Source organism: Chrysemys picta, chromosome 5 (genome assembly GCF_011386835.1).
Source record: "Chrysemys picta bellii isolate R12L10 chromosome 5, ASM1138683v2, whole genome shotgun sequence".
Taxonomy (NCBI): domain Eukaryota; kingdom Metazoa; phylum Chordata; order Testudines; family Emydidae; genus Chrysemys; species Chrysemys picta.
The window spans coordinates 23209190-23230255 of record NC_088795.1 but is presented as its reverse complement, the minus strand read 5'-3'; the positions used below and the strand labels follow the sequence as shown (position 1 = coordinate 23230255).

The 21066-nt window shown below is 38.6% G+C and overlaps 1 protein-coding gene across 7 annotated transcripts in view; it reads left to right on the top strand.

Moving 5' to 3' along the window:
• CCSER1 (coiled-coil serine rich protein 1) overlaps positions 1-21066 on the top strand; it is a 1147114-nt gene that overhangs the window by 761253 nt on the left and 364795 nt on the right. The window lies entirely within an intron of this gene.

Here is a 21066-nt window from a genome sequence, read left to right as displayed (position 1 = left end):
TCAATTTACCTGTGTGCTATCTGCAGTCCTGATATGCAGCAACTTTCGCAAGGTAGAACTTCCAATAAAAGATTTTATTTAAGGACAGCAAATCCCTTTTCCACGTTGAACTATCATTTCCAAAACAATTCCCCCCCCCCCCCCCCCGTAATAATCTTCGTGAATGTCATTGCAATGCAAAGTTGGATGTGACTTTTCAGCTTTGATGGGGTAATAAGCACAAGTAACATATTTTCAACATATCCAGAAGTCGCCCAACTCCTCCAATACATTTAATCGTTTATCCTTCCATTTTTACTTTGTTTTTCCCTAATTTCATATCAGAATATAAACCAATGAGAAACTATTCATGTTCATGTTTTGCCCAGATGTCTTCTGTTACTCTTAAGAGCAAGACAAAGCTGTTCTCCAAAAATCATGGTTGACATGAGTGGTATTCCAGCTTCTAGAATACACAATCAGATATCTTCAACTAAGTCAGTTACAGTAACAACAGCAATAAATTAAACAGATAGAAACTTCTCAAAAACTCTCCTGAATCTTAGTAAGCACAAAAGGCTCTTAGTGTATAAAATTGCTTTTAACATAAGAACAAATAGATGTGTGCCTTTCTTCAGGCTTGCTTTGATGCAGTAACTGTCAATACAAAAGTAAAATTCTGATGTCATTCCATATTAGATTCTTCTCTACTTATTACAGAGAATTAAGCAAGAAAACGTATTGATGTGCAGGACATTTGAATTATTATGGAAACAAAGCAATATAAAAACGTATAATTGCTGTAAAAATTAGCTCTTCTGAGAGTATATGAACATTTTTCCCAGTACTGAGAACAATTACCTTTAAAAAACACACACAAATGTGGCATGATAACCTTGACTTATTTTCCTATAATGAGCAAAATTGCAGCATTCTGTCCACTGATGAAGAACAATATTGCAGGCAGAAGTACTTTGTACTTGCATTGAGCTAACACATTAAACAAGCTGTCTGAGTATTTTTTATTTGCATCATATTTTCACATTTGGTCCTTTATTCTGTGATATATTGTCCTCCTCCCATCTTCTGTCACTGTATGTGCATGCCACCATTTACCAGCTCACAAAGAGGAGCAAATGAAAAGTGGGTCACTGAGTAGTCATAGAACTGTAAACTGCTCCAAGTGCAAAAATTAACAGAGCTGGGAAAACCAGGAAGGAACAAGTACCATGGGTCATGCTCTTGCTCTCTGTGTAGAGAAACAAATCCCTTTGAGGATTGTGAGAGGAATGCTCCTGGGACAGTTTTCTGATAAGTAGGGTTGCAGGTTTGAGAAAAAAGTCACAGATAGACAAATGGGGAAAATCTTTTTTTTTTCTGTGACTCAACCTGCAGTTGCAGTTCATGTTTTGTGGGGCTGGGCCGCCCCGCCCCGTTCTGGGTCATAATGCAGCTCAAGTTTGACCTGCTCAACCCTCCATCATGACTGAGTGGCGAACCGAACTTGCACAGTGTTGCAGTCCTGCACTATAGGTCGCAATGCCCAGAACAGGGCTGTAGGATCAGCCCTGAGGAACTGCAAAGTCACAGGAGAAACTTCTGCAGGCAGGACACAAGAGGTGCCCCTGCGGGATGACTGCAGGATGGGCTCACTCTCCAGGCCCCTGAATCTCCCCTCTGCTCCAGGACAGGATTAGAGTTGTGGTGCTGGGGGCAGAGGGTGCTGCGCTGTGTGGTTGCTGTCCACTTCGCGAGATGAGGAGAGCATTTTTTGTTTTAAAAAATGAGGGAGCATTTGTTGTCAATTGAATAACCCATGATTTTATTACATTTACCGTGATTCCTCTGATTTTTGATTAAAGAAAAATTGCTGTGACAAATCTGCAGCCCTACTTATAAAAACACCTGCAGGATGACAAAGGGGAAACTGTCACAAATGGCCTTGAAGAAGTGGTATGGGTTTATGTAACAAGCCTATTGTGCTGTTTCTGGGTACTTTTTGTAAGAACAAGGATTTCCCCCTCCCTCCCATGTTCTTATCTTCAAAGTTTGCCTTCCCCACAGTGCAATGTAGTCTGCTGTTTGTCAGACAGTTTCCCCTTCCACTCCAGAAGTGGCTGCATTCATATTTTGTATAAATTGCTTCAGGATTAATTTAATGTAACTATAAATCTATGCTTTTCTACTATTGGAATTCTTAAGAGCTAAAGCTGGGTGTTTGTGTTAGACAAACAACTCCAAATTATATATAGAGTCAGGGACCTCATTTTTAATTAATTTAAGGATGACTATCAGCCATCGACCTTGTGATGAATAGCCTCTTAAGTATCCTAGCTTCTGCTCAAAATAGTGTTTATTCCACACCCACGTTCGCCATGTTACTCCTGCTGTCATCCTCAATGATCACCATCCAGGTGTTCCAAAAGTTTTAGATATGCACTTCTGCACCATAAAAAAAATCTTTCGTAGTCCGGTAATTTACATAGGCAGAACAGCAATAACTTAAGTCATACATCTTCATTTTTCTTCCTGTGTTACATTTTAGGAACATAATATTAAAAAGCTGCAGTAAAATTTAGTTTTCTTTTTCTGTTAGACGACTTGACATTTGTAAGATAACGGGTATTCCCATTCTTTAGCAGACATCCTGCACATTTTACATGATCCGCAAACAAACACTTGGGAAAGAACTTGATTGTGTGACGCTTTCGTGACAAATAGCCCAACTGATAGATAAAATAACACAGACTTCAGGGAATGTATCCTTTGACATTATCTAAGTGGTTAATGTGTATAATTATGTGAAATTAGATTGGAACTTTAATCATAAATGAAATAGTGCATTATGTTCTCAGTTAACAGTAGTGATTTAAGCAGGCTGTACTTTACAAAAAGAGAAATCTCAGCCAATTTGACCAAAGTATAGGTCTTGCAAAAGAAGAGTTGTGTAAAGAGAGGTTTAGTAAATCTTTCATGAGTGGTGTTATCTTGTTTTTTGTTAATCCCCTGGATCTTGTAGCTCTCTCTTTCCCTTCTCCCTACCCACTTAAGGCAAAATTCTCGTCATCACCCTTCCACAACCATTCCATTAACTTCAGTGGGAACTTTGCAAGACTATGGCAAGCAGGATTTACCGCCAAATCATAAATGCTGTAGACGCCAGCACCAAAGCTTAGAATGGGCCAGATAAAACATTAGCTGCCACTATATCTAGAATCATACGCAGTAATATATAGCCATTGCCTTAAGTAAATTTCATATTAACATACAAGTTTCATGATAGCTTCCATTGTTGTATGCAGTTTTGTTATAGCTGTGTTGGTCCCAGGATATTTGGAAGACATGGTGAGGACTGTTGAGGAGGAATACCTGAGAGTCCCACTTCATTCTTACGTTCTTTGTTTTCAACTGCTGCTTTATTTTTTTCTCTTTCCTCAGAGGGGAGATGGTAAAAATGCAAAGATTATTCCTGTTCTCTTTCCACCATTTCTTCTTTCTGCTGCTGCTGAATATTTTTTGGGGGGCGGGAGGAGGGGGTGGAAGGAATGAATGGAATGAGGCCTCAGTGGATTCATGCCAGATAGTTTTGGCATTTGCTTAGTGCTATTGTACAAACATCTCTGCGCAACCTTGCTAATATATCTTAGTCCAGATTTGACATATACTTATTCTTCCAGTCTTGGGTATCCTTTCCCTAATGACTGCTGCTGTAGCAAATTTTGGGGTGGTTCTGTGATTTAAGAGGAATTCCTGAGGAGAAATTATACTAAGACCATCAAAATTACTTTTCCTTTTATACCTAGTGTCTAATCCTGGTATACATTACAGAGTAAAAATGCTGGTATTATATTTGTGCTGTCTGGCACCCTATAGTGATTTCGTGTCAAAGGAGTGTTTCTATTTTTATAAAATTCCACAGCTTATTCCTTATATTAGACCCAAGAAATAATCACACATTATTTTGGAACACAGTGGGGAGAGGCATAGTAGCTTATCCAAGGTCATGAACAGGATGCTGTTGTGTAGTGTGAATTTCAGGTCTGGCTTCCTAAAAACAGGCATTCAATTCACTTCCTGACTCTGGTTTTTCCCTTTCCTCAGGCAGTATTTTGCAAGTGTCAGTTGCAAAGTTAGAATCCTTCAGCAGACACTTGAAGCTATGTTTATTAGTACAAGGAAGTTGGCATCCATGTTGTCATGAATCTTCGGTTTGTTGATGGTTAAAAAACTTATTCATAGCATGGGCAGGGAGCAGTTGAATAACAATGTGGAATGTGAATGCAATGTAGAATATGTGAATAGCCATATGAATTTTTTAGAATTCCTAACTAATATAATACCAGAAGACCCAATGCACAACATGAGCCAAAATCACAACTGGTATTAGCAAATATATTGGGAGAGTTCCACTGACTGAAACTGTGTTACAGCTGCTTACCACAGTGGTGAATTTTAGCCCAATGTTTTTACAATACAACTATTTGGTCTCCTCTGTTAGCTCTAGAATTCTGGACAGCATCCACTTTTCACTCTAGATTTATTTTGTGTGTGATTCCATGGTAGTCATTGTAATTCTAAAAATTAATCCAACATTTTGGTGAATATTGTCTGTCTTACAGGCAAATGATATAGCTATTACACGCACAGGTTGTTTGTGTTATAGTACTAAGAGAAAGTGCTTGAGTAGGTGAACCTGGAGCCTTTTATACCTACCATAAGTAGGAGGAGGGAGAGCCGTTACTGGTTTTGTTCACTCTTTAATGCTGTTATTTCTCTGTCTTTTCCGCCAGTCTTGCATCTCTTGTTGCCAATTTTGCAACTACATCTTGCTGTTGGGAATCTTTTGATGCTTTGTTAGTGGTATGGTTTATGTTCTTATTCATTATTTCCCCCCGATATTGTTCCTTTTCTGTTCTCCTTTTATCTTGCAGTATTGTTTTTATTCTTCCTCCCCCACATCACAGTCCCATTTGGCTCATAATTTACTTCTCTTTCTTATAACACCATTTTTATCACTCTCAAAGCATGTTTTTCAAATGTAAAAAAAAAAAAAAAAACTAGAAAAGAATGGGTTTTTTTCCCTTTTAATTGCTATTTTTCCAGATCTTGTTCCTTGTTTTGGGTTTATGGAGGAGGGAGGAGATTAAAGATATTTAAAATAAATTATCCTTACAGGATGGTCCTATAGAATTGAAAAGAATCCTAGAAATGTAGGACTGGAAGGGACCTCGATAGGTCATCTAGTCCAGTTCCCTGCACTGAGGCAGAACTAAGTATTATCTAGACACTCTGACACCCCGGCGTTTGTCTAACCATTTCCTAAAACCTCCAGTGAAGGGGACTCCACAACCTTCCTAGAAAATTGGTTCTGGTTCTTAACTACGCTTACAATTACGAAGCTTTTCCTAATATCTAATGTCAATCTCCTTACTGCAATTTAAGCCCATTACTTCTTGTCCTGTCCTCAGTGATAACGGAGAACAACAAACTTTTACGTATTTGAAGACTATTATGTCCTCCCTTTGTTTAGCTTGGAGAAGAGAAAACTAACTTTCCTCATAGGTCACATTTTGTAGACCTTTAATCATTTTTGTTGCTCTTCTCTGGACTAATAAGCTTACTAGTGCATAGTAGAATGGAGGAATGACTTCTTGTCTCTTGTTTACAACACTCCAGGTAATATATCCTAGAATGATGCTTGCTTTTTTTTTTTTTTCTTCCCCCTGCAGTACTCTCTCCTAGGCAGTCATTTCCCATTTTTTTTATTTGTGCACTTGATTGTTCCTTTCTAAGTGTAGTACTTTGCATTTCTTCAGTTTGTCAGGGTCATTTTGAATTCTGATCCTGTCATCCAAAGCCCTGGCATCCCCGCCTAGCTTGTTTTTGTCCACACACTCTACGTGTACTCTCTATGCCCAAATATGCCCTTTCAGTTCAATTATGAACCACTGATAACTACTCTGAGTACAGTTTTCCAGCCAGTTGTGCATCCACATTATAGTAGGTTAATCTAGACTATATTTCTCTAGTTTGTGAATGAGAAGGTCGTGTGAGACAGTATTATTTATTTGGCATATGCAGTTCAGTCAAGCCAAGCCACAGTGTTCTTATCAACAATGTTCAAGGCACAAAAACCTCCAGGAAGTCAAGTCATTTTGAAGTCCTCAACAATGTGTGTCATGGTTTGTGGCTGCCTGCATTGTCATAGTGGACTGTCTCTAAAATACCCTTGAAATTCCACTGCAGCATAAATTCTGTGTCCAGTATGAAACCAGTCCAGAAGGCTCCATTGCCTTTGCAGTAAATCAAACCCAGGTTGAAGTTGAGCGGGGTCTGAGACAAGATCATTAGTTGCCATCTTCTCTGCTGACCATGAAGCTTGCCCTGCATCCTCTATTGTAAATTCCTTACCCAGTAAACGTATCCACAGTGGGAGACGTGAGGTCAGACAACCATGCTGTGGATTAAACAAGTCTTTAATTAACAGTAGATGTGGCATATCACACAATTTCTTCACTAGCTTTGCTATGTTTTCCTTTCTGCGAACACTGGGCAGACCAATATTTCAGAGACTGTATCAAAACCCTTACTAAAGTGAAGATATGACATAATGTGCTTCATCCCCATCCACTGGCTTGTTAACCTGTCAAAGGAGGATATTAGGTTGGTTTTTACATGTTTTGTTGTTGATAAATCCATGTTGACTGTTACTTATTACCTTGTTTTCTTCTGCATGCTTACAAATTAATTATTTTATTTGCTCCATTATCTTTCTGGCTACCAAAGTCTCTGCTGACTTGAAGATATCTAAGTTCTCTAAGTAGTTCTTAACTTGTTCTTTTCATATTTTAGCCTCAGATCCTTCCCCATTTACACTGATGTTCAGTATGTTAGTTGTCCAATCACTACAAACTTCTTTGGTGAGAACTGAAACAAAAAAGGGTATTTAACACTTTGGCTATTACTGCATTTTCTGTTTTATTGGCTTTCCCTCTTTTTTTAGTAATCAGCCTACTCTATCCCTGGTCCTCCTCTTGCTTCTCATGTAGTGGTAAAACTGCTTTATTGTTACTCTTTATATCCTTAGCTAGTTTAACCTCATTTTGTGCCTGGGCCTTTCTAATTTTGTCCCTACATACTTGCGGGTTTTTTTCTTTTCTTTTTTTCTTTTGTGGTTGTTGTTTAACATTCCTCTGTGGTAATGTGATCTAGTTTCCACTTCTGCTATGACTCTTTTGAGTTTCTGGCCATTGAAGATCTCCTGGTTAAGTCAGGTGGCCTCATATCTTTCCTATGGATTCATATAGTTTGCTCTTGTGCCTTCAATAATGTCTCGTTAAAATACTACCAAGCGTCCTGAACTTTCTTTTCCCTTAGACTTGCTTCTCACGGTATCTTACCTACCAATTCTCTGAGTTTGCTAAAATCAGACTTCTTTAAGTCCATTGTCTTTATTCCACTGTTTTCCCTCTTACTGTTCCTTAGAATCATGAACTCTTACTGTTTCATGAGCACTTTCAGTGAACTTTTTGTTACAGTTAAAATACTAAAATATTGCACCAAAACCTACAGAAAGGATATCATTCTCTGTTGAATTCTGTAAATTTTAGTGTAATAGCTTTAAAATCCTATTAAGTTTCTGTAGAACCCTATTGGTTTTATCTTATTAAATTTTATAGGACAATCCTGTAAGGGTTAGTTTTCCCCTTACCCTTTTCCACCTCTTTGCCCACAATTCTCTATTCTGTTCTTAACCCCGGTTCTCAAATTATTATTTTTTTTAAATCCCCTCATACAAAATGCACTTTAAAAGTTGACCGTCCCTTTTGTGCAAACTTTATCTAACAGCTTCAAAACAAAACTAGACATGTTGCCCTTTGTGATGAGAATTGTCTCTCTCCCTCTCACACCTAGCAAAAGCAATCACGTGAAGAGCTTATTTCCCTATTTTGCTAGAAAGTAAATCTCCATTGAACAGTTATCTGCAGCTCTAATAGTAATATATCTTTTTTTCCTCTGCAAACATTAGGGCAGGAGGGAAAGGCTCACTGTCTGCCAAGTAAATAAATGAGAAAAACAAAGGCCATGCAGCAGGTGTCAATTCTAAACTAAAAAAAGAGTGGGGGGTGGGTGGGAGATTCTTTGTTGAATTGTACTGTGATTTAATTAAGGGCAGTGCTCTCTTTTTAAAATATTTTTAAGCAGTAGGGATAAACTGATATTCCATTCCCTGATGGTTTTCGTTTTGTTTTAGAAGACTTAATGCTTTCTAGGCTGTAGAGTTGTTTTAGTTCTAACAGGGGCTTCTGAGTTTCCTAAACAGTTTTTTTGCTAGCATTATACAGCATTCTGGTTTCTCTGTATTGGCTGCCAAGTATGTTTTCCAATTGACTCACAAGGTCATTTGTGGTGAACTCAGCCATCCAGCTGTTCCTTTTTATTTAACCAATGAGAGAACCTGCTGCACTATTTATCCCTTCCTCATGGGAGCAAATGCCAACATGGTTATGTTCTCAAAACATACTGTTTGACATCAGATAGAAATGTCTTACCCAACCAACAATGATAGAATCTCTGTGGTAGCAAAGAGTGTAACTAAGTGAAGCATTAGGCTGATTAGCCACTGCATTGGTTTGGGAATTTCTTTTATTCACATGTCTCTAGTTAAGAGTCCATAGTGAATGCATGTGTACACCCAGAATTAGGGAAATCCCTCAGCCCACTATCCTCTTGTAATGCATTGTGTGAAAATGGTGATTTATACTATCCCTTTATAGACTGTAGTTGAAATATAATGTTAGTGAGCATATCTGAAGAAATCTAATTGGAACTCCATAACGTTTACTTTGCACAGGTGATTTTCAGTACTTTTTTTAATGTATTTAATGACTTTTCTAAAGCACTCATCACCATGCTGTCTGAGTACAGAATCTCTTTAAATATTTAATATGCCACGCACAAATAGAAAATCATATGTCAAGTGTCTTGAAATTATAGTCATTGATCATGAGAAGAATCATTGACTTGGTGCATTTTTCCTCACTAAACCTGAACAGCACAACTGTAAGACCAAGTCTTCCAGTCCGTTTGTGTGTGTGTGTTTACACACACACACACTCGGGCAAAACTTCCCTGAAGTAAAGACTATAAAATTTGACTTTTAGAGACTAAAGGCAACATTTCTTTTGTCAGTCTTTTCTTCAGTGTCAGACACTCACATTTGCTGTATTTCTTTCTTGTAGTATTCTGTCAGTTGTTTCTCTAACCCTCAGGTTGTAAGAAATTAATATAATGCTCTGCTTTTACTCTTGGTAAATTTAATTACTGTCTGATTAGTGCCAATATTTCTGCATAAGCACAAAAAACATGTTCTGATACTTGAGGCCACGTGTTGGAAAGTCGCTCAGCATGTTCTTGAATTAAATTGACTGATTATTGTAGGACCAAACCAAAATGCTATTAAATAAACCTGGAAGAGCATCTATATTGATCTCCACTGAGGATTTAATATGGCTGGATACAGTACTTTTTCAGAAGAAGCTTCCATGAAGGCGAAAGTCTTAAAGTTACACAAAGCATTAAGCTGTTCTGAAACCCCTGCATTGTTGTCTGTAGATTCTTTACCGCATGTCAGAGGAGGCGTTCTGATCTTTCTGGTTTTCTTAGCCATCAGCAGGAGGGAAAACCTTTAATGAGAATTTACAGAATACAGCTCAATATTCTTTGCTGGAGAAAGTTTAGATTTCAGAAGTGTGGAAACCACAACATGACACTGTTGCTCAGTTTCGGTCTTCGGTACAGTGCCCTGAGTTACCATAGCACAACAAAAAGCAATTCCTATGCTGCTTCTTATGCACCTTGACATTTTAATTTTGAACTTATGGTATTTTTACCAACCATATTGATTGATTCTCATCAGATATCTCTCTGTAATGTGCAGTTAATTAACAAGATTGTCTGCAGGTGACATGTTGATGGAATAACGTTTCCTATTAGGGATGCTTTCTGTGATCAAAATGCACTCAGGAGATTTGCTCCACAAGCTTTGTTTGGTTTTGATGACACGTAATCTTTCATGTGGAGAAGCCTCCCACTGCATACATCAAGAAGGCATTCACAAGTCACTTGAATAGCGAAGCATCATAGTCAAAGACCTTACACATAAATAAACCAGTGAATGCTGAACTGACTCTGTAGCCTACATTGACCTTGTCACATACTATTGATATCTCAGCAGCATAATCTTATTCAAGTTATCATGTTATCTCTTTTTACTCTTCTAACTATCTTTGAATACCTTCACTTGCTTCCTTTCATCTTATTTCAGACTTCTCTCCAAGGCCTGGTACAACATGTCCATTCTTTTGCCTCTGCTGTTATTTCCTCCTTTGATTTTCCTCTTCCCAACTCTTCTCCTAATCACTCGGTGTATCCTCTTGCCTTTCTGTCTTCTTTCCTGGTGATCTTTGTGCTTGTGCCTCTGTCTTCTCATGCACTAGTCAGTCAACAATCCTCCCTTCTTTCAAGCCCCTCTTAAAACATATATTGCCTGTGATGCTATTAAACAGGTATCTTTCCTAGATATCTCCACCACTGACTTTGGACCACTGATCACTGTACTTAGCTTGAAAGATTATATGAAAATATACGTTATTGAGAGCATCTAAAAGAGATTGTTAATGAGGGCAGGACTGCAAGTGCAGAATTTAAGCATATTAGCAGGCAGAAGCAATAATAACTTTCATCAGTGGTAAAACCACAGGAACCAAATCCTATTTATTTTGCAGGAGAAATCTCAGTGAAATCAGTAAGACTGCTTGTGTGAGTTAAGTTGAGCAGGATTTGATACTGACTGAGAAGCAATCATACATTTCAGTAAATATTCTAAAATGTAAACCATTTATTAGTCTTGATAACATTAGTCTATTTGTCTACCTCTAATGGAAAAGGGAAGTTAAACGAAAGACTAGAATGAATTCTGTATGCTGGAATTCATAGCTACTTTTGCTTTTCTGTCCCGAGAACATATGTATACAGGCTCATAGTAGCTTATTGAACTGCTGTGTTAACTACAGATTTCCTTCATACATATTGAACCAGCACAGTACTGTTACGGACACACTAGCCTTTGGCACATGCATAAGCAATTAAAAATAACAATGATCACTCCTGCTACTGTTAGCATTTTTCTCACTCTTTCATCTTACCATTTCTTTAGAAGCAGAATAGTCAACAGCTGTGGCAACAGGCATAGCATATTTGGCAGCTGTAGGATCCAGATGCCAGACTCTGGAATTAACCCATAAACTGTGGTATATATATTTTTGGAAGCAAAGTCTGGAGCTGTTGCTAGCAGCACTTCTTAACTTTATAAGAACCTCTTGTCACAGGATGGCTAGCCCCTGCAAATGAAGTAGGTCCAGCTCCCCTGTGTCTGGATAGGTGGAGATGCATCTGGGGGCTATAAGGGACCAGGGAGACTCAATGAGCTGGAAGAGAGGCAGTGTGTGAGTATCAGTCAGGAAACTGAAGGAGGTCCTTGGGTAAAGCTATAGAGAGCAGAAAGCTCCCTGCAAGCTGTTCCTGGGAAGAGGGAGGAATGGGCTAGGAGACTGTTTCACACCCAGAAGAATGCTAGGAGAGCAGTAAGAGGGGTTTGCTGATGTCCCCAAGCCAGAGAGCCAGGGGACAAGGACTTCAGAGGACTGAGACAGGAGGAGCAATAGCAGAAGGAGATGCCTGTTGGCTACAAGCTGGAGAGCTGGTGCCAAGGGCCAGAGAGGGCTGAAGTCAGGGCAGTAGCGGAGGGGCTTACCTGCTGACATCTCCAGGCAGGAGAGATGGACCCAGGGAACAACAAGAGTGTCGGGATGATCTCCTAGCAGAGACCCTGAGGGGTTCCAGCTGGGAAGAGTGAGGTAGCAGTCCAGCTGGGATGGCTGTCCTGCCAGAGAGACACAAGAGGAGCGATGCTGGGGCTGTGCTGGATAGGTGTGGCATGGTGAGCAATGCACTGGGGCTGTGCTGATGAGCTAAGGCATGGTGAGGGATGCACTGGGACTGTAAATTGTATGTACAGTTTGGATATGCTAGGGATATTCTGGCCATGGGACATGTTTTGTTATTTATTTGCATGGGACTTCTGCAGTAAATGAACCCCACAAGGGCCGTTTGCACTAAGAAAGACTGGACTGTTGGTGGGAACTCAGGAGGTAAAGCTTGGGTAAAGCTGTAAAGAGCAGATGTGCCTGGCATGCTGATGCCTGCCAAAGGAAGATGCTCCAGGCACGGCCCGCCATGACATCTCTACAGGTCTTTGCCTGGCTTCTGTTCTGAGACTTGTGTAGCTTTCCAAAAAGTGGACTGGTTCTAACTATGGCAAGAACGTCATGTCTATATGACCATAGGCTCCTTTTTTTGGTCATAAATCTTGATACTGAAAAATATGTAGCCTAACAAGTCTTTGAAAATGCAGCCCCATAAAAATTCCTCCACAGATCATTGAAATGGTTCTATCAGAGCATAAAAGGGTGATTTAAGATCGTTACATAGACATATGTACATATGGGATTGAGCCCCATCCTCAACTGCAAACACATCCCACTGTTCATGGCAGTTCAGATTCAGATCTTTGCGTCTATGGTTTTTTGACTGCTTCCAAAAATATAAGTAGCTTGTTTTCCAACTTTTTCCCAAGACTGAGGAAATCTCAAACTGAGATTAATCTCATGAGAACCATTCAGTGGATTTTGGCATCATCAAATCCAAAGCCCCAGGCCCCGTTTATCCCTAAAATGTGATCTCAGCTAAAAACTATTCCCACCCTGATTTTTTTTTTCTTCAGTTGAACGTAACCAACTCAATCCATCTGAAGTCATCTGGACATTAGGTGTCTTGAGAATTCCATGGAGTACTGTACGCGTAATTGTGGGGCAGATTGTGGGGACTGTCCATGCAGTGTTCAGCATAGCGTGGGAAGCTCAACGGAACCTTTGTATTACTGTAATACTGGGAGTGTTGGTTTGGTACCTGGCAAAAGATAGAGTAGCTGTAGTACTGGTGCATCTTATGCCTGGATGCCTATGGCTTATCCCTGGCTGTTAGAATGGCTCAGATTGCAATCCCCTGTCCATACCCTCTTTTTTCCGTGGACATGCTCCGTATATCAGGGGTTGCAAGAAGGCGTACAGCCAGCCCTACACCACCCTGAGATTCCAACATGACAAGGTGAAGGAGAGAATTCCTCAGAAAACTAGGTAACCCAAGTGTGAAACTGTCTTTTGCTACCAGAGCAAAGCAAAAAAGCTTTAACAGGCATCAGGATCTGTCTCTAAATATATCCCACTTACACGCCATTTTCTAATGCTTCATTTTACAGACTGTAAACAATGTATATCCAATGTAATTGCTCTGAAATTGTCTAACAAAATTCCACATAAATAAAAGGATCCTAGTTATACTCTTAGATGTGGTTGAGTTCCATTGACTTCACAGGGAGGTGCAAATGTAAAGACAGAACTTGGCCTATAGCAATTTTACCTTTTTCCCCCTTGAGTGACTGGTAATTGAGCTTGAAGACTTATCACTGTGTAGTTTTAAAAAATGGGTTTTGTGATAAGGCTGTAGCTCAACAGAGAGAAATAAAAAGATATCCATATTACATAGTATTCCCCTAAGGTAGCTAGCCAAGAATTTGAATTTAATCAAGAGTTATTGCTATAAGATTAAATAAAGTCATAGTAGTGGGAAGTGAAAACGGGGGCCAAAACACACCACAAAATGTCATCAAGGAAAAACTATTTTCATTTACAGAACACAGTTTGGGCATCAAATAGTAATTTCAGGACTCTAAGAGAGAGCATGCTGCATTTCCCGTATGTTAACTTAAGTGATTTTTTTAATCATTTTATTTCAGTGCTTAGAAAAATAATCCACTTTTGACATTCTGACTTCTTTTAAGTAACTTGTTATATAACTATAGAGGTAATCAAAAGGAAATCATTTAAATTCCTAACATGCAAAAGATCATAAAAATCTGCTTGTCTTTGCACTATGTATTGCAGAAATACTTTATTAATATAGTTTTCAAAAGAGAACTGGACCAAAAAAGCTTTAACTGAATATTAAATTGCTAGATTAAACAGTCGATCCTTATGCAAAAGCAATGATTAAAGACCCTTTAAAAGCCTTTACAAAAAATTAAAGCTTTGAAATGGCCAGTTAAGAATAATAAATATTTTATTACACTTACAGTTCTTACATTAACTTAACAGTATAAACATTCACTTTACCTACAATCTCAAAAAATAACCTTTCTTTATTCATTCCTAGAACATTAACTCTGTCTCATGTATTCATATCGCATTTACTGTACGTAATAATGGTTACATACATGAAGTAAGAAGAGTATGCATTGATTAATGATGTTTGTTGAAACAGTTCATAAATGTTGTCCTGTCGGTCAAAGTTAAGGTTGTCATGGGAAGGTTTAAAGTGTTGATACATGTTGATCTGGTCTCTGAGTGAATGTCTTTCTTCAGTTAACATAGGAACTGTAATGGTAACGAAATATTTATCTAAATTACCTTAAAACATATTGACATGACCAGTTAACTATTTTATTTTTGTATAGGGTTAAATTACTTACCTTTTTGGCTGTGATTTTTTTCCTGCTTAATGAGAAATATTTATCTTATAAGCAGCATAATATGCCTCATCCATACGGATCAATGAGCAGAAATGTTTGTGCTGATAACAGGTTTCAGCCCAGAGGTCCTAATTCAGCAAAATATGTAAATATGTGGTGAATGTATCCATTGAAAACAATGGAACTAAGTATGCCCTTAAATTTAATCATATGCTTAAGTGTTTTGCTGAATTGGAGCCATACATGGTCACAGATCTTTGTCCTTGTCAAGGATCCACAGGATCGGTGCTAGGCACCCAGCTTAGGAATAGTGTCTTGGAGGAACCCCTTCAGAGTGCCAGACCCCCAAAAGGAGTTTCACTCATCGTTCAGCATAGGTCATGCGGCCTCGTCGCCTCCTGAGACTGACCCTCTGCATCTTCAGCACTCCTGCTTCACGCCATGTGCTCTGTTCAGTGAGTCCAACTGATATACGCTCCTGGTAGAAACTTGAACAATCCTCAGGGATTAATGCACCTCATCAAGTATATACAGTGATGTTCAAGCAGCATTTTCAAAATAGTAGGGTTGATTAGTTACGTGGAACACGTTATAGGAAGTCCTTAGGTTAGCACAGAGACATAAAGGTTAAAGCATCATAAATTTTGGTCAGCCCAGAGCAATCCACCGAGCCAAGCTGTAATGAACTCCACTTTGAGGCTCTCCCTCTGACTTTCTTCCTTAGTCAGTTCCCAGATGAGTGAGCCTTCAAGCTTCTTCCAGAGCCAACTTATCCTCCACCTCACTCTACCTAGCCCTTTGTTTTCCAGCTGGGGTTTCTGGTCCACTTCCCTGCTAAAAGTAACATTGTCTCTCTAGACCCCTTGTTGATCTGGGTTTGTTTCAGCCAGTTCTTTACTGTGACTGTATTCATTCCATCCAGAGAGGGAGGTGACACACACAGCTATGTCTCCCCTGAGAGCAAATTTAATACTTTCTCCACTCCACTGGACAGCAATGTAACATATAGGGGAAACTCAGGCACACATAGGGTTCACCAAATAATTACAGAAATTCTCACTTTGTCACAGTCCTAATGAGAGTTTGTTTACAAAATTGAAGGGAGTTAGGCACCTAACCTGCTTAGACATTTTTTAAGGCATCTATTTGCATCTTTGTAAATCTGGCCATAGGTGCCTAAAATTTTCTGCAAAACTAGGCTTGTAGGAGTTTGGCTAGACAATTGTATACACAGGTATGTGGTGCATTTTGTGGCACCAGATTACAAGGCGTTCACATTAAAAAAGTATCATCTGATAAATTACACTTCTTTGCACCATTGTATCCTTTCATTTGCATAATAGAGCTTCCCTCCTCAGGTGCAGAAGGGGAAGTAGAGACGCCGCCTCAAGCATGCAGTACTGAAATTTTCCTCCTGTGCTAATGAGGCTGCTTCTCCCCTCTTCCCCCCCCCCCACCCCTTCACTGGCCAGAAGAACTGTGATGGCACAAGGTGCGGGTCTAGTAACCAATATGCAGTAAAAGGCTGCAGTAAATTACTTTCTGCCAGCATAAAGGGAAAAGCAGGACTCTCCTGTGCCGGCAAAAGCATCATACCAATCATTACACCCTAACATTAAATGGTGTGATTTTGTATTTTCTACACATAGCGTTTTTAACCCCACTGTGATGAAAAACTTCACACATCTTTAGTTATTGAGTCAAGTAATGACACCTCTACAGTGAATCTTTTAATATCTTCATTGTATAATGAAACTGTACACATCTACCCACCAACTTCTTGCCTGTATCTGTGGGTATCAAAGATGTTACATTTTAAATAAATACAAAGCAAGAGCATGCTATTTCGTCTGCAAATAACCACATCTAATAGATACCTTGCTTTATATAACATTTGTAGTTCATTAAGTTACCATAATATCCAGTTATTGTATGAGGTTGTGTACAGATAGGTTTAGATATGTGCTAGAAGACAGCATTCACCATACATAGTTTATGCAGACGCCCAATATTTAAATAATAAAGGACAACATGTATTACTTTTTTTGAAAGGGGGAGAGCAATTTTCTGTCTTACAGTTTGGAACCTCTTGAATTGTTCCACATTCTGGCCTTTATCAATGAAGCCCCCAGTGCAGAGTTCATTGGGTCCTAGGGTCCATGCCAAAGCAATCTGATTGTAGGATCACAGCCTTAACTTCAGTGGGAATTGAAGGTGCCCAACATCTTTTACACGGAATTTCCTTTTCTCCCTGAATGTTCGTAAAATTATCTGATCAGTTATTGACATTCATTTTATGGGGAAATGTAACCAAAAAAGTGACATTTTCTTCATTTTGTCTATATCTGGGGCAAGTGTGATTCACATTTAATTTCCACTTGCATATCTTATTACTAATGCTAATTAATTCCATTTGCAAAAACAATTTAAGATTAGTACATTGCTTTAAAAATTTACAGCTGATTACACAGAATATAATCTCTAAATTTGTATACATAGATGTTATAATTTGAACATAGTAGATAAAATGTTTTAAGCAATTTGCTGAATTTATATTTGCCTATACTAATTAAGCATTCTTACATTTTATTTGCATTTGCAAATAGGTTATATTCTCATTACTCAAGTTAGTGCTCCATGAGCTGAGGTAAATACCATGTCATTTTCGGCATGGGACCATAACATTGAATTTAATGAACTGTATTTCACTTTAGGCCCATTTTCTGATAAATTAAAATAACTAATGACATTTGTATTAGTGTGAATCCACACATTGATTTAAGGGAGTGAGGTGTTTTAATGGGTAACTTTGAGTGTTATCCATAAATATTTCTATTTTACTATTCTTACGAACTTAAATACTTATGCAGTAAATTGAATCTAGCGTGCTTAAAAATACATTGTGTTAAAGGCAATCATTTCTATTTTCTTTATAAAATATTTGTTTCTTTGTAGGATAAGCAGACTTTCAAAATCAGAGCAAGACATATCTCTGAAAAAGGGATGAAATCTGCAGAGATGCTTTAGTTTTGGTTGTGTTGCTTGCAGGAAATTACTTTAAAAAAAATCTACTGAGTCTGCAGATGAAATTCATCACCTATACACTATAGTGATTTTTCAATTAATAGTTCATATAGTAAACTTTAGTAGCATAAAATTACCTCTGTAACAAGTTTAGAAATTACATTTGGTGTAGCTTAGTTTTCCAATTCAGGCTATTGAGTTAGTACAAGTTACCTTTTAATTTTTTACTCTGTGTCAAAACTATAACTGAAACTGGTTGTCAAATTGTATTTAAAACCATCTGCTGCTGTTGCATCATTTCACTGCAACTCAAGAATTTCTCTGTAACTCAAGAAATTGTATAGTCTGTAAAACATTGATCAACAAAACTTCCAAAATATTTTTACACGTGGGTGGATTTCTACCAACTGAGAGCACGTTTTAAATGTGAACAGAGGAAATCCTTTTGTTTTGATTTGGGACAATTTGCTTTAAAAAATGGATGCGTTAGATATCATTGGGTTGTTTATTATCTCCGTCGTAGTGAGACTGACAAGTACATTTTGTCTGGGGAATTTTTATAGTAGTTTTTCAAAGGTGATGTAAGTTAATTTGAATAGGGAGGTGGTGGAATCTCCATTCTTAGAGGTTTTTAAGGCCCGGCTTGACAAAGCCCTGGCTGGGATAATTTAGTTGGGGATTGGTCCTGCTTTGAGCAGAGGGTTGGACTAGATGACCTCCTGAGGTTTCTTCCAACCGTAATCTTATACGATTCTATGAATGAAATAAATATATATAATGAAATGAAATATATATATATATATATAAATAAAATAAAACTGAACATGGCCCCATAACATGCGGTAGAATCTTTTGAGATTGTTGTCAGTGGAGACATTTGATTTGGCAATAGGAAGCAGTAGGAACAGTAACAATACTAAACACCAATAGAGCACTTTTTATCTAGTGATATAATTCTGCTTTACAGTAGTGGGTATCATTAACCCCATTTTACTAACAAGGAAACTGAGGCCAGAAAAGTGAAAAGCCAGTTTTGCAATGATTAGGTGCTAAACATGCAGATACTAATTGGGTTTACAAAAGAACCTATGTGAGTTAAGCCCCTAATTCCCATTGAGTCAATGGGAGCTGAGTGCCTCGTATGCTTAGGTGCTTTGGTAAGGCGCTAGGCGTCTATCTGTAACTTTAGGCACCTAAATACCTTTGGAACTCTGGATCCAAGTGACTTTCCCAAATTTACACAGCAAGTTACTGACCTCAGGAATAGAAACCCCGCCCCGCTATCGCCAGCTCTCCTCTCTGTGACCTTGTGTGAACCCCAGTCTGACTCTTAATCCTGTGCCCTGTACCCTCGGGACCCACACTGCTTCATAGTTTATAATACAGACTTTTTAAACATAACGTATAATGTCAGGATGATAACTTTAAAAAAAAGTTGTTGATTCAGTGTAACAGATGAAGAATGTCTTGAAAAGTTTGGTTGATATCTTTTCTCACATCAAAAATGCATGAAATCAATTTTAGTGGTTAAATTTGTATCAATAGGCTGCACAGGGACAGCGTAATTAGTTTGAATTTCACCTACATACTTTTTATACATTATTTTGTGTCTAATATTAGATTCCTAGGCTTGTAAGGGAATGTCTACCCTACAATTAATAAAACAGTGGCACAGAGTCTTAGAGCCTGAGTCAGATGACTTGGGCTGTGAGGCTATAAAATTGCACTGTAGATATTTGGGCTTGGCCTGGAGCCAGGGCTCTGGGACCCCATGATGGTAGAGGGTCCCAGAGCCCTGGCCGAAGCCTGCACCCAGACATCTATGTAGCAATTTTATAGTTCTGTAGCCCAAGTCAGCTGACCCAGGCCAGCCGTTCCTGTGCCACCAGTCTTTTATCACAGTGTGGCTATACTGTAAGTGTGACACAAGTATCATCACAATGAAAACAGATTTCAGTGGAGGCTGGCAAAAGCTCCCAACCCTTTACATACTAATTTTATCAAATAGTCCCAGGTTTAATTTCTTAACATTGGTTGCTCTCTTTATGGATATTGGCACTTTGCTCACATTTCCACATACTCTTTGAATTTTCATCTTTTTATTTTAAATCTGTCCACTGATCTAATGCGGTTTGCTGGGCTAAAAACAGACCCAAGTATTCATTAATTCTTTCCAAATGTACACGCAGTGACACAGTGTTATTGTGGTTCCAGACTGTTCTCAGATGATCTACTCCAAATATTTTGCCACAGATATGCTTCATCAAATGGAACTACAGAATATGGGAACCAATTTATTTTTTTTCCTGACGGCACTAAATGTGTATTAAACTGATATTGCAGTAGCAGTGTTTTGTACCATAGTTGGTACATAATGTGCTTATTTGTTATGTAAATGGTTCTCCTAGTAACCACTTTAAATAGAGAAAAGAACATTAAACAATTCCTCTCTTAAAAAAACAAGACGATTTTTCAATTTGTTCATTTTGAATGTTAACAAAATTCTGTTTAGTTTTAACATCTCATCTCCAGAAAGTGGTTTTCTGTTTAATAGCACGCTGAAACTGGGCTCAAATTATTTAAAGGGTATTGACTGAATCCTGTTGCCTACCACCCACCATCACTCTTCTTGCATGGCTGAGTTCTTTGGTGTGCCAGAATTTAATAGATCAGCAAAGACTAAGTGTGGGGTTTTCAAAAGTGCTCACTGTTGGCTCCACTCTGCTCCCATTTAAATAATTGAGAGTTTTAAACTTGAGTGTCTTTCAAATTCCACTCCTTCTACTCTCCTTACCCCAGTCATCTGGGATTAAACCTGGGATTAAAGTGCAATTCACTTACGTCTGAGGAACAGTGGTGGTATGACATGGGGAAGGCTGTACTGTCATCGCTCATGCTATGCTGTTCCTGTAGATGAGTATGCTCATTTTCAGCTATGTCCTTCTCCCTCTTTTCCCCTGTCTCTCCCTTACATTTTGTGCTCTCTCCCACTTCTTAACCTTTACAAAATGAAGCCCTTCCCTCCTCCCTAGCCCACCACTAATCCCAATCAAAACATTGCAATCCAACCCCACATGATTACATTTTGCAACTCGCTGCTGCTGGCTTTCTGTACTACTGAGACATCCTCATAGGTCCACAGCAGTTCCCTTTGCAACATTCCATCCTGCACACCATAATGTATCCCATCTCACATCTGCTGGTTTCTATTTTACATACTGGGATTAAAACTGGTAGCAGGGGAAGTGTGCCCTGTAGCAGGGGAAGTGTGCCCTATCAGGGACACTGGGAGAGGGTGAAAGAAGGGTTGTGACACTGAACAAATGGCATGAGGTGTGAATTACAGATTTTTATAATAATATTTATAGGCATGCAAAGGAGAGTTATTTCTTTTCAATTTCTTTTTTAAAACCCTC